General features: G+C 40.3%; 1 long non-coding RNA gene across 1 annotated transcript; it reads right to left on the bottom strand.

The window, feature by feature from the left end:
- Positions 1 to 858: 858 nt before the first annotated feature.
- LOC109292668 lies at positions 859 to 8,212 on the bottom strand. Its single transcript, XR_002096167.1, has 2 exons — positions 8,151 to 8,212; positions 859 to 3,103 (listed from the first exon to the last, which is right to left on the bottom strand). It is a non-coding gene; the product is annotated as an uncharacterized LOC109292668 (long non-coding RNA).
- Between the last annotated feature and the right edge of the window lie 4,286 nt (positions 8,213 to 12,498).

Below are 12,498 nucleotides of genomic sequence, written 5' to 3'. Positions count from 1 at the left end.
TCTGAGGTCCCTTCCAGCCCTAATGTGTATGAAATCTATGATAAGCTAACTTTCTTTATGAACCTCAGTTCAGATGCTTCCATCCTAGCCCAGTCTCAACACCATGACAGAATATTATTTGAGCAAGGCAAGTCTTGGTAAACCCTGTACTGCCTTCCATAACTGGTATGTCTCTCCATGTTAGGAGATTGCAACCTTCTGTTTGATTCACCACACTCTTTTGCCATGGTAGCTGAGTTGTCTCGGATCAGGAGCAAAGTGGGGGGGAAAGTAGCACAGTGCGGCTCCATGGTATTATTGGAAACCTGTGGCATTCAGTGCATTTTGTAAAGCCTCAGCTCTTGTACTTAAGTGAATATGTGGAAATCTCAGCTTTCATTCTTTCAAAAATAACTTTCCAATCTCAGGTTTGTATAGAAAAACTTGAGGGCAACTCTGAATAGCACCTGAATGTTCCACAACCTGGGTGGTAACTGAAGTACCCCAAATGTGTTTGAGATGGTATTGTTTTACCTTTAAGTCAATCCCAAGGTTTTTTGAACGTTTGAGGCTGGCACTTTTCATAGATTGTAAGGCCAGAAGGGACCTTGGAAGATCATTGGGTCCAGCCCCCTGCACCAAGCAGGAAAGATAACTGGGGGTCAGGTGATCCCAGCAAAGTGACCGTGTAGTCTCCTCTCGGAGATTTCCAGGGTAGGTGATTGCACTGCCTCTGGAGGGAGCTTATTCCACAGTCTGGATACCCTGACTGTGAAGATGTTTTTCCTAATGTTGAGCCTGCATCTGTCTTCCAGGAGTTTGTGGCCATTACTCCTGGTTTTCCCATGGCTGGAGTCACAAACTGGAGAACCATATACACAGCTGAAAAGTATTACTCTCAGTTAGTTTAATTTGAATGCGTAACACAGACAGACGTACCATTTGGGTATCCGGATAGGCTAGAAGTGTGATTCTGACATCAGTACAGCCTTAATATAAGTGCAGTTGTAGTGATTTAGGAAGGTGTTTATACCCATGTAACCGATTGTCCTTTGCATGTGTGAAGAAGTGATATTATTAGTACCTCCGTACCCACACTAGTTAAAATAATGCAATTCTTGTTTTAGACAGTCAAGATGAAGGTGTCTAAATGATGTCTGTTTTAAGGTATTTCATCTCATTAAACTTGCTGTAGCTATACAAAAGTGACAAATGCTCTTCTTTTCCGGGTCTTGTCTCTGGCCTTGTATATACTGACCCACCTCTTCTGTCAGAAGTTCTGGTGGCAGACAGGAGCTACCATCACCATGGTACAAGTCCCTGTACACTTATGAACACTTATGGACGTTTTACTGGCAGGACATGACTTGCACCCTTGGAAGGCACTAGCTTCTCAAGGGATCAGCTGCCAGATCCATCTTCTTTCTCTTAGCAGAGGGGGCAGAATGGAAGGTTCTGTTGCCATAGAGGATTTTTGCCAGCAAAAAAATCTTCCTCATATATATATATTAGAAAATTAACTAGCCAAATTATGGTGAAATAGGTTTTCCACCATGATTTTGTCAGCTTCTCTTTGAAGACTCCCTAGAAGAGCGTCGGGTTCCCTTCACACAGCTGAGAAAGGAGTGCAAACAGAAGCTAAATAAAAGCCAAGTCGGGTTCTGAAATAACAAATAAAAGAGTCTCTCCTTATAATCAGATCAACAAACACATCATTCCCATGTCCAAATAGTAAAGTCAAAGGAACATATTTCTTTATATGCAGTCCACAAAAAGATAGAGGCTTCCAACTGTGCTGTAGGTGCAAAAATAAAAGGCTAGTTTAACAAGAAGAAAAGTATTTTCTTTAAAATCGGACTTAGTCTTTAATTTCTTTCATCCATTGTTCTGTATTACTAGCAACAATCACATTTCCAAAAAAAACCCTGTGTAGAAGGGAGGGACCCTTTGTGGAACAAAGTGAACGTGCCCTAACAAATAGGAAGCTTTATAAAAATTCTGCTCCATTTCTGAAAACCCAGACAAGAAATGGGGGATTTTTTGCCTCTCCCCACATTCAGCTTTTCTAAGAATCATAGTTTAGGGAATATCCTGAGTATTTGCATGTTAACTTAAGCAACTGAATAACTGGGCTAAATAAATAGCCAGCAAAACCACTCCCCTACATAGCAGACACACCTATAAGAGGTGGTTACATAGCTTCACTGTTTTTTTTAAATTATTTAATACACTATGTGGTAACTGGTTAGTGTGTGGGATAAACACTTTATAATCTAGCATGGTGACTTGGTAACCTCGTTAAAAGGCACTAACCCCACACCTTCACTTTTTGGGTAAAACAAATACTTTGTTGGTGATTGCACTTTAGTCTCAGACATTTCAGAGGGCTGTTTACCTGTGATTTAAAACCAGTATCTTTTGATCAAAGAGATAAGCTGTCTCCATGCTGTCTGGTGATCAGTATACTCAGACCCTTCTCCGCCTTCAATTTATTTCTTTAAGTTTTTTAGTTTACCTGGGTATGAACGAATGCTAGCTTCAAGTTTTCCCAATATAAGTTGACATGTTATTTTGGTTTTGACATCTGCCATAGAGAATTGCAATGGGAGAATCACAGCAATATAACTACTTTGAAGCTGTTATGTGACAATAAAATCTGCAGCTTCTTGCTAATGCAGCATTTGGGGTTATTACCAGCCTTTTGGAGGAAGATTTTGGAGCCTAAGAATAGTCCACACAAACCTGATAGCTGTTTCTAGTGTTGGGAGGGATGGTGTAGCTGTGATGGTCCAGCAAATATGTGAGGGAAGGATTTTGGGGGGGGTGAACTCTTATTGGATCAACTGCATAGCTGGGAGAGTTTGTAAGCATACTTGTGGACACAAGGTTCCCTTCCTGCAGTTGCTCCAATAAAAGCGATCGCTCCCCGCCAACAAAAATCCCCCTACCTCTCGCATAGTTCTTACTAGTAACTCCATCTTGAAAACTGCAATAAAAGAAATCCAAAGTCATTCTTTTTCCTGGTAGTTTGGAGCGCAAAAGCATCAAATTAGCATTTGACTTTCTTTTACACTTGTTGATATCACTGGAGCAGAAAGAATTTCAGTGCTCAGCCACCCACTTCCTGAAGTCAGAGAAAAAAAAAGATCTGCATTAGGGCAAGTTGCATTGAGATTGTGCCACTGATAATATGAATCATTGATCTGGTTGACTGTTAACAATAGAAGAGAGACTTCTGTCCCATTACAAGTTCCACCACAGAGAACAAGAAATCAGCTGTTTTACTATCACAATGTCTTTTGTGTCCACGGAAGGACAGTTAAACCTGACACATTTCCTCCTCGTTAAAAATAACCACATTGCAATCAATTGTTACATACGAAACTCCTGTATCTCAGCATCTTTTTGCTGATGGTATACCAACAATTATCAATATTTACTTGAAAATAATGTCAGAGACGGACTTAATTGAAGTGCTAAAACTGTTTGCTTCTCCTTGTTCAGCACAGCTGAAATAACAAAACCAGTTGGACAACTTTTTTTTTTTTTGGGCAGGTATGTACTGAATTGCTGGCAATAAGCTTCAGCGTTCTTGAAAGAGCTCCACAGCAGCCAGTTGATTTCTTCTTCCAGTCCTTCCACTTGTAACCCTTCAGACAGAAACACTTCATTTGACTGGCTTTGTTGCTCTTTTTATGGATACTGGTTGCTGGCTCAGTGTATCCATTTTGTGGCCAGTTTTAAAGAATCGAGTAAGAAAACATCATTGAAATTTCTTCTTTTTTTTTTTTTTAATTCCAAAAAGAGCCATAACAAAGGCATCTAGGCATTTTCCCCCCCTCAGAATTAGAATTTAAGTTATACATATGGGAGCATAGAGCTTAAGTTTTACATATGTGAGCATAGAGCAAGTGCAAGAGAGCACGCATGCAGGCATGAAAAAAGCACATGCATATGAACAAGCTGCATTTTGCTTTTGTTTGTTTTTACTGTAAAAGGTAATGAATCTTTGGAATATACGGATACAAAATGAATGTTTTCTGCATACTTTAAGCTATGCCCCTTAATTTTGAGAGCTGTAAAAAAATTATCCTAATGTTAAAGGACAAGCTGCTTGAGTAGGATCTGCAGGATTAGTTGATTCAATCTCTGAAGATTTGTTTAAAATAAGGAAACATATTGGAATCATTGCACTCTATCAGCAAAACTTTTTTGGCCCCTCCATGTATTTATTCAAGTTAAATGCTAAAAGACCCATTTTCTTGATGGTAAAATTGAGGCACAGAACCTTAAGAAGTACTTGGGCAATTCTCTGTCCCTGTTGACACTTCACTGCACCATTTATGTTCTGCTGCTATCCTCAAAGCGGAGTACTGGATACTCGGGATAGACATTTTATTTGGGAAGAGGATTCACAGCACAGGCTCTGGAGCAGAGGGAGACCTGTGCCTTGTGAAGGCATTTAATTCTCCCCATCCCCTGGACAAGAATCCTGGGCAGCTACTGGTAAGGTGGGGCTAAGAAGTCCATTAGGTGGTAGGTGCCTTGGAGTTAGGCATGGCGGCCCCTACGTACCTCTGGGGTGAGAGGTTAAGGGTATGTGAGTCAAGGTGTGATCCTTCTGTGGCATACACTGCCAGGTTGAATGCAGCCAGCACAGGTAACAGTGGTGAAAATGCAACAGCATCAGTTAACAACCCAGCTACAGGCCCAGAGCATGCTTGTGCTTGGGTTCCTGAAGTCTATGATCCTACCTCACCACCCATACCATTACCCGGGGCAGTGAGGTACATGCCTTCATTTGCAGTGTAAATGCACACTAAGCGACTTGTCCAGGCTCACGCAGGAAGCTTGCAGTGGAGCATGGGATTGAACCCTGACACAGTAAGAAGCAAAGGAAAAATAGTCTACTGTTGTTACTAATGTATCCTTGACTCTGCTGGACCAATACAAGCTTAGTTTTTGCACCAGTGTAATTTAATTTACTTACTTCTATCAGGTAAGCACATCTATGATCTGAACGAGTCCATCAAGACACTTCCATAGCAGAGATGATGTTTTTTGGACATTAATCCTCACCCCTGTCTTCCACAATCCTCTGACCTTTGCAAAAAGTTAGGAATACTAAAACAGTATTTAACTCCCCAAATAGTAGGATTTCATCCTTTTTTGATTATTAAACTGAATTTATAGAAGGCCTATATGAGAGACATTACCCACAGACATGTAACTGTGCATGAAAGCTGCAGACTCATCCCTTGTATATCTTAGTCCGTGTGGTTAGTTTAAACACATGAATAATCTCACTGAACTTCTCCCATGTGTAAAAGTTACTCTTGAGTAAAAAAGAAATCAAAACTCATGCAAGAGGTGATATCTTTTATTAGACCAACTAAAATGATTTCATTTCTACCTAGGAGAACTTTTACAATCTCTGCTCTCTCCTATGCCTGATGAAGGGGTGAACGTGCCCAAAAGCTTGCAGATAAATACAATAATTTATTTGCAAATATCTAGTTGGTAATAAAAGATATTACCTCTTTCATGAGTTTTGACTCCTTTTGCCTCTAGGCCAGTATGGGGACAACCTGGATACCTGACTCTTGAGTGAAAGTGTTTGCAAAGTTCAGGGCCTTCATTTGCCCTTACTGTGACTGTGCATGGAAATGGCTAATTATGGACATGCATTTAAAATGATGAAAATGAAAGAATATCTATCTTAAAAAGCATCCAGCTGAGCAGAAAAGTTTATTAAAGTGACATTCACTCTTAAATTTAGCATGTGGTTGTTCAGTTTGGTAGTGCAGGAGACAGACACTGCTGGTTCAATTGCCAAACTAGTCTAATAGGCTGCTGACAGATATGGTGTTGTCATACTGTTTCACCAATTTCTCATCCATTGCAGTTGGAAGTAGGTGCTTTAACCTGGAGAGAGAACTTTTATAAATCCCACTAGCTGCACTTTGGTTTCTGTAGGAGTGTGAAAATCTGGCTCTGAGCCTTAGGATACACTTGTTTCATGTTTTCACCCTTTTCTCTTGAACCACAAGGGCTAGAGACTCTTTTTCTTTTAAAAAAAAAGCTCAGATTCTCATGCCATCTCTCATCTCCAGCTGCTGGGTTTTAGAGGATACACAAAATACAGAAGCAACGTACAAATTACAACAGGGCTCATGATAAAGTCATGAGAGCTGACAACACAGAAAATTATGGACGGTCCTCATGGAGCAAGACAAAGTGAACAAGGTCATTTTTCAGGAGCAGGCAGGCACATGGTACTGAAGATTGCTTCTATGACATGTACACCAGGTGAGAGGCAGATAAAAATTGGGGCAACATGAAGTGTTCAAACTGTTTAAAAAAACCCAAAAAACTAGACATTGTTTAAGTTGCATGCTGCAAATGGCTTTTGAAGGCAACATAGATTTCTATCCTATGGAGTCAGAATTTTCCTCAACGGGCCCCTTTTCACACAGAAAGAGAGAGGGGAAATGCTATTTAAAAACTGAGGCGGTATCAAGCAGTATGCAAAGATTCTCTTCTGTTTCATAAAGAAAATGTAGCAATGCATACCAGGTTGTGGGTGACAAAGGTTGGAGTACATATTGTGGAAAAAAAACATGCGAGATGGGAAAACAGATTTATAGTGGAGGTTTATATACAAAAACATCTGGAACCCCCATTAAAAGCCACATACCCACACAATCTGTGATTTAATTCTTTTCCCCCCCAATACACACTAATAATGAGTGGCATCATGGCAACGCTTACTGTGCCTCATAAGTGGATGTTCAGGTCATTCAAAATAGCACAGAGTGCCTAAGGGCCAGATATTGCCTCCCTTTTTTATACTGATACCAATGGGACAGTTCGGTAAGACTAGTCAGGCTGCAAAGCACTACTCAATCTGAGAAAAAGTGACAAAAATTAGGCCCAGTGATATTAAATCATAGGTCATCTGTATCTGTAAGGACAGATATGGCTACCAGTGCTCACACGGAGCAACATTTTCCTCCAAAGGTATCGCCACTCATTGCAATGGAACAACCAGCCAAAATGATTAAGGTTATTGTCTTCTAGACCGTAGAAAGGTAAGGCATCAAGTGATGATTATACCTCATTCAAAGTTGAATTTCACAACTCTTTTTATTGTGGCGATGCTGAAAGGCCCATTGTGCCCATATAGAAGGTGGCCCATGCTAGACTGACAAAGGTGCATAGCCTAAAGTATCTAAGTACATACCAACTAGAATTTATGAAAGATGCTCAGAGTAGTTGCCCAATTCCTACTAATGGTCAGGTGTCTAACCTGCTTAACTACTTCTAAGAAGCACTGGCATCTATAGATGCCCAAATACCTTTGTAAAGGTAAGCTCAAAGTTCCTGTCTGGATGAGGTTACAGTTTTAAAGCTATTTCCTGAAAACAGAAGTACGAATAAAAGTGAACTCATGGTAACTTAATACCACATTCTGACCAAGGCTAAACTTCATAGGTGGAAGTTTCCCCATGCATAGAAAGAGGGAGGTGATTACAGTCATTAATATTGCTCACTGGAGGATTATGCTTCCCTGACTCAGAAAATGAAAGGTAAAAGAGGGTGTGAAAGAGCCAACAATTGAACACATCAGACTCGTGTGAGATAGCCCATCTTGATAAGGAATAGCAGACTCAACATATGCAGGTTCAACACTTAACACTTTGGACTAGATTGTTCAACCTTTGCATGACAGATTAACCCCTGACCTTTGCAGCTTCCTGTCATTTCTAAGTGCACTGAATCTGTCATTCTTATTCCACTGGATTAAATTCACCCTGCTCTATAGCTGGCCTGGTATAAGGCTTGCACTCTGTTAAGTCTGTAAGTGTACAGCCTGTTCTGACCCATGGCCTGGGAGGTGTATTTCACCACCAAGAGTAACAGGTTGCTCTACAAGTATTCCCATTGCTGGGCTACTTGACGTGAATTCAAGTCAAGGGTGTATAAAGGCAGAAGATCTTCTTGGTCCCAGTAGTTACACAAGTAGTCCTTGTGACTGTATTTGAAATAAAATTAGAGGGAAATGCATTTTTATTAAGAGACAAAGACTTCTGAAGCCATTAATGATGGTATGTTGGTTTCCTTAATGCTCTTTTTTAAAAAATACCAATGAGACAAATTGTTTTCCTTACCCAATTTCTTGCATTTGGTTTTCCTCTGTGTTTATTGATAGAAGTCCCTCACCGGTGCTTGTGAAAGAGTAATTACCTAGTGCTAATCAGTGGGAAATATTGCTTCTGCTTTCAGGTTTATGCATTTATTAGAAATGAAGAATGCACAGATGGGCAACACTGGTTTCTATCAAGTGTACAACTTGTTTACTTAAATTACTCTAGGGCTAGGGACAGAAATTACACATAAACTAGTTTAAGTGAGTAGAAACTGGTTTAAACCTGTAACAGAACAGAAATTCAGTGCACATAAACTGGTTTCAAAATGGCTGGGACCAGTTTGCAGTAAACCTGGTTCAATATAATATCAGACTTAACTGATTTAGCTCAAGCCAGCTTATGCAACTTCTGCCCCAGACCCCTTCCTGGTTAAACCAGAATACCCCAGCATCCTGGCTTTCTGGGCTATGCCCTGTGCTACAGCAGAGCAGGGCTGGTCCTGCCCCTCTGCTCCCCAGCCAGAGGAGGGACAGGGGAGGAGGATGAGGTTCATTCCCCCTCCCTCTTCTGTCCCACCAACGTGGACCTGCATTTCTCTGCTTGCTGTTCCAGCAGCAGGGATGTGGCCAACCGTGGCAGTAGCCTGGAGTTAATTGGCCAGGGAGAGGGTTGAACTGCATCAGAGAGGGCAGTCAAATCTAGGACTCTGATGGGATCCAAGTATGGATGCTAGAAGGGTATGTGACTCCAGGTGTCACACAGTCACTGCTAGCTGGTATTGGAGAAGGAAATCTTGGCTCCTGCCAGCATTTAAAAGATAGCTAACGTCCAAAACAGTAGTAAGTTCAAAGCATGTGGACAGACCAATCCAGATGTGAAGCAATGCAATGTGGGAAAGTAGTTGGAGGACGGCCAGAAGCAGAATAGTTAGGAAATAATCTAAATAAACCAAGCCAGGAGTTATACAAGAGAAACTGCTTCTGAGCTGAGGAGTTATTTGACCCATACTTTTAATGCAAGGCATTTCAAGCTGATCTAAAGATGACTTTAAAATGCAAGACGTTAAGATGATCAAGATACAGACAAGGCCTTAGGCTCCTTAAGTAACCAAGCCCTGGTGTTGAAAGTGACTTAAGAACCGGTGTCATTTAGGAGATTTTAAACATTTTACCTGAAAAGAACCAAGGAGTATTATAATGCCTCAAGAGTATTCAACAAATGCAGAGAGCTCTGATCATGATATTTTCTCCTGATCCTCAGTCAGAGGCAGTTCATCATCCTCTTAATTAACAGTGTAACATTTGTTTAAAAAAAAGAAAAGAAAAGAAAGCAATGCATTTTGCTGCACTGTAATGTGATGAATGGCTAATTAAGTGGGAAGGGAGGAAATCTGTATGAAAACTGAAAAAAGTATTTTTATTACCAATTCTTGCTATTAGGTTTGACAGATAGCAGTTGCCTCCAACCTTTCGAGCCAGAAGTGGAACAGATGTTCATGAAAAGCCAGTTAATTTCCTGCCATTTGTGAACTGATTAGAAACTGAAACATTAGCACCCTGAAACTTCTTTATTTTTAATCTTACTTATGTTGTGAAAGGAAAAGAAGAGAAACATCAAGAGCTAACCCTCTGGGTTTCAGAAAGGAATGGCTGCATATTCTTCTTTTAACCCTAATCCTTTCTGTTAATGAAAGAGAAGAGAGCAAAACTGACTCCCCATAACCCCTAACAATTTTGCATTGCAAATTATCTTTTAGCATAGACAGTGCTGCTAGCATAGGGCGTGGATGAAAGAGTAAGAATAGGTGTTCTTCTCTCCCATCAATAGCTATTAAGCAGAGAGAGGGAGTTAGCTATGCTAGTCTGAATCCAGGCAGCTGGCAGGTTAGAGATGCATCTAAGAATTCAGTTGCTCTATAGAAGAAGCATCTCTACTTTGCTTTATACCTAGCTGTTGCTTTGTATAGATAGAAAGTTGGCTACCAATGCCTCTAGTGAGTGTGCAGTTATGCTGGAAGGGTCATTATCAAAAACCTAGTGTGTGGCCCAGGATTGAGGAACTAGGCAAGTGGAACTTTTCTAGTTTTACTTTCCTGAGTGGTGTCAATGAGCTGTATTCGAAATTGGGGCCATACAGGCTCTCTGTTTTAGCAAGTCCCAGTGCATAAATTCAGGGCCCAATCCAAGTCTGGTATAAACTGTCTCAACTCCATTCACAAGGAAAGGATTTTTTCAGCTCTAGTTCAAGGACAATTCACTTTAAAAGAATAAAATAAACATTGATGTTCTATTATTAATCCCAGCGAGAGCGCTTTGGACACACACTATCAGGTACTTGTATACAGCTTGCCCTCTCTTGGACCAAATAGAGGAAGTTACTCAAAAGCAGAGGTGGGTAAAAATGGTCTGATGAAATCATTTTATTGGACGATGTCCACTCGTGATCCTCAGAATTTTTTTTTTTATAGTGACTTTGTTCAGATGTGTTCTCATGGCAATTGAAATAAAGATGGATAAGGTGTAGAGTAGCTTTCTTTGGGGTTGAAAAAAATTCTGTATATAATTATGGGCAAGGTTATTAATTTCATACTCCATATACCATTCAGTCCAAAGCAGATTGCTCACAGAAGCCAGTGGCAATTTGTATAAGGGGCAAAGGGAGAATTCACCCTTTATGTGGTAACTAAGAAGCTATTTGTCATATTCAGCATTACTCAGTAAAAGAAAAAAAAATCCACTTTTCTATCCCTGCTCTTCCTGTTTCTCATGCCTCTTCCCCTATCTTCTGGGTGTTTCCTCTCCATTACCTTCCCTGTAGCAACTTCCTCTTCCCAGCTCCATATAAATCTCACTCTCACCTTGCCCTGTTCCTTCTGATAGACTGAGCAGCTGTGGAATAGTTGATGTTGACATAAAAGTATCATCAACCCTGAGCTTTGGAGGTGGTATTCCAATGAGATACAGGTGGTACAGAAGAGCCGATTGTTTTCAGACCCATCCCCTAAAGTTATTTGCAGACTCAATCAAGCATCACTGCATTGGTTTATCTTTCCAGATGGGAAACAAGCGTTTCGTCAAAGTAAGAGCTAGAGACTTTAAGGAAGCTGAAACTCTGGAGTGTACAGATGTCACAAAACCCAGAGAAATGCATCATGTGTAGTAGATAGGCTCTGTTGTTCTTATGTTTGACATCCTTGCATTAGATCAATATGTCTAGCAGAGACAAGGTCTCTGCCTCTTATCTTATGCATGTTTGTTCTTCCAACACTCCCTACCTTCACTCCAAAAGTCAACTGAGCAAGTTGTTTGAATGAAGCAATTTATTACCTTATATAAGGTCAAGAACTTAAAAGGACAGAGTTTCACGCAAGTCAAACATAAGATACATTTCTGAAAGATCTCTGAAAACCTATGGCAAAAAGATACATAAAAGCACAAACTCATTTTAAATCATACAAATGAATGGGTAGGTAAAAAGTGTCTTAGAATTGATAGAAAAGGGATCTATAAACATTGGCCGTCTGTCTCAAATTAAGCAGGAGATAATTCGTCTCCAATTAAACTGGCTGATTGCTCCAATAATACTACATACACTGCTCAGCGCTTTAATACTAGGGCAATTCAAAGTAAATTCAAAACAGCAATGAAAGTAGAGGAATTTATGAAGAAGATATGAGTGCTAAGTTTGTATAGCTTGGTTAAAGGGTGACTAAGGGATGATATGATAACTGTCTACAAATATTTGAAGGGTGTAAGCACTAAGGAGTGTGATGAATAGTGTAGGCTGAGAAAAGTTTGAAATGCAATGACATCTTCTAGACCATGGAATATTTTCCTAATGGGAATGGTGCTTGAATCATTTAATAGCTAGACTGGATAAAGAACTGGAGTATTTGCTACATGGATCAGGTCTCAGCTACATCAAAGACTCCATTTCCATTGATGATTCACCGTGACAGCTGTGCCCTCTGGGAAAATGCAGAACACAAAACCCAGTATGAAGCATGCGAGAAACGGAGACATCCTCTATTGAGTGGGTCTGGCTAGCAGACAGTCAAATCTAGAGTTTGTCCATCTTTAGTAAGCATTACCAAATGTTGTCCAAAAAATAAAAGAATGATGCTTACAACACTGGCATCTTCTCCCACTCATACCTCCCAACCAACCAGCTAAAAAGACACCAACAAAAGCCATACTTCTGAATCAGAGAAGGGAGAAACCTATTTCATGAGACTAGGGACTTTACTATGGCTTTGATTTTTTTTTTGTATAGATGGCACCCAGATACCATGCTGAGGGGTAGTAGCACAACCCTTTTAGACAGGGTGGATTAACGCAAATCAAGAGGAAAGACAGACACATTCAATCCA

This window comes from Gavialis gangeticus, unplaced genomic scaffold (genome assembly GCF_001723915.1).
Source record: "Gavialis gangeticus isolate Ggan-Ray unplaced genomic scaffold, GavGan_comp1, whole genome shotgun sequence".
Taxonomy (NCBI): Eukaryota; Metazoa; Chordata; order Crocodylia; family Gavialidae; genus Gavialis; species Gavialis gangeticus.
This window is presented reverse-complemented; position numbering and strand designations above follow the sequence as displayed.